Consider the following 2,299-nt stretch of genomic DNA (forward strand, 5'->3'; position numbering starts at 1 on the left):
TGTGTGCACATGACACCCTCTTATATTTTCTGTCCCTATTTCTTTTTTCTTCCCCCAGAACTAGTTCAAAGAAAATTAACAATTTTAGTTTTTTTTTTTTTTTTTAAGAAAAGGTGGAAAAAAATCATGTGCCAATCCAAGGAGAGAAAGATAAGGAAAATAGGAACAGGTGAGGAAAGGCATTTTATAATTCATTAATTTATATGGGTACTTAAAATGTTTCTTTTTAAGAAAAAACTGAAGAATGTTAGAAGATTAGAAATAAGAAATCAGTTTAAAAAATTTACCACTTGCTTTTCATAGCTTTATTGACTATTACCAAGTTTCAATATCATTCAAATAATTAAATACTGCAACTGGGACATTAAAAATACAAACTAATTTATCAAAATAATTGTATTCTGCATATTATATACAATATTATACATTTTACATTACATAAAGAGTTTTTATACAGAAAGGTAAGATTTGATTCATGATTATTGGAAATCCAAAATACATTGGAACAAAACATTTCTGTGTATACACACACCATCACTCAACTTGGATAATAAAAACCATACATGAGTGTGGTTATTAAAGAATAAAATTAACATTCATATAATCATGGTAGAAAATGAAATGTTTTTATTGAGAGTATTATTACAAAACCACACACATGAATTATATAACCTAGTTTAAAAATCTTTATGCTTGTGACTGAAATATGTGTCTATTCCGAGGAAAATTTTTTAATTTTTTTATTTTAATTGATTTGTTATAACTCATAATCATTACAATGCCTTATACAGAGGCAAAAAGGAAACCCAATCCCAGCATATAAAAAAACTTGAGGGTCTATCATATCACCATGTATACTTTACCATATAGTTTTGAAACATAATCCCATTAAATTGTACAATTTGGTATGACTTCATATTCATAATTGTCATCAAAGTGATTACATATTGAGGCACACAGAGCTTAGAGGGGATCATATATTACTGTAGAGAACTAGATACTAAAAGAAGGATATCATAAGGTGACTTCAGGAAAAAAGATATTAAGAATGGGTGCTAATGTAGAAAACACTTCACACACTAGATTATTTCTTAACAAGTCATCAGTTATTCAAGAAAGTTAGTATGTTGATGTGTCATACCTTGTTTGAACACTGAAATATCTGATTAAGCCCAGGATACTACCAAAAGAGTTTTAGTACTATCTCAATTTTAAACACAATTCCTCTCAAGCAGAACAGCTGATTTTAATTAATACCAAACTTTTTCGAACTGATCTTAAAAGTCTCAAAATAATTTCTATTCTGCAACAAAAATGGCTTTTCCATTGTATGCCACCCTGTGGATCTCATTCCAGAGACGTACAGATGGGTGGAAATTCTACCAGAACTATACACAAGAACCTTGCAAAGGCAGCAATTAGTAAACTGGCGTTCTCCTTAAAGTTTGCACAGCATTTTGCAGTACTCCCTGTTTTTAAATCCTGTATTTTATCAAAAGCAAACAACAGAACAACGGGAAATTGGAATACAGAAAGGTAACAAGTTGAAACATACACAAAACCAATGTTCTTTCCAACATCACATAATCTATAAAAAAATGAGATTCAGAGCCTAAGGTTTGCTTTACTGTTTTTCTTCTTGTTTGTGTTTAGCTTGAATATAAAAGTTCTAACCTAAGTTATCAAAATATATGTGTATAAATGTATGAGCATTTCTAATACAAAAGTTAAAAAAAGTCTAAATTCTTAATTTTTTTGTAATTAAATATCCTAGAGTTCAGTAGGCAGATTTATTTTGGAGCAGCTTGAAAAGAATCCGCTGGCCGAGCGCCGTCTGGAGACTGGGCTCAGCTACATCTCAGCTCTTCGATGGGGCTTCTCGGCGGCAGCAGCAGCCCTGTGGCCGTCCTCCTCCTCCTCCTCCTCCTCGTAGTGTTCCTCTCGGCCTTTGGGACGGTTGTCATCTCGAACTTCTTGCTCTTCTCCATCATTTTTATCCTCAGCCTTAAAGTTAAAAGGAAAAGAAAAACTAAGAGATAGGGTTCTACAGTTAGTGACAAATAATTCTCTCTTTTAAAAAGGGTGCAAAGTTACTCCTTTTTTTGACAAAGGAAACAGGTGAAGGAAAATGATCCCACAGGTAACAGTGCGACAGTCTCTCCTAATCTTCACGTTGTCCCCACTTTTCCTGATTCTAGGTGGGCCTGTTAGAGTCAGTGGTACTTTCGAGGTGCCCTTACCCACTGGTAACTAGACAGATGCACGTCCTACACATGCATACGTGCACACGCACCCACAC

The 2,299-nt window shown here is 33.5% G+C and overlaps 1 long non-coding RNA gene across 1 annotated transcript in view; it reads right to left on the reverse strand.

The window, feature by feature from the left end:
* Positions 1-282: 282 nt before the first annotated feature.
* Positions 283-2,299, reverse strand: part of LOC103599864 — a 3,196-nt gene continuing 1,179 nt past the window's right edge. Inside the window, exon 2 of the long non-coding RNA XR_551335.1 lies at positions 283-2,004. This is a non-coding gene — a long non-coding RNA (uncharacterized LOC103599864). The remainder of the gene's footprint in view (positions 2,005-2,299) is intronic.

The sequence above is a fragment of the Galeopterus variegatus genome, unplaced genomic scaffold (genome assembly GCF_000696425.1).
Source record: "Galeopterus variegatus unplaced genomic scaffold, G_variegatus-3.0.2 Scaffold3131, whole genome shotgun sequence".
NCBI classification, from domain to species: domain Eukaryota; kingdom Metazoa; phylum Chordata; class Mammalia; order Dermoptera; family Cynocephalidae; genus Galeopterus; species Galeopterus variegatus.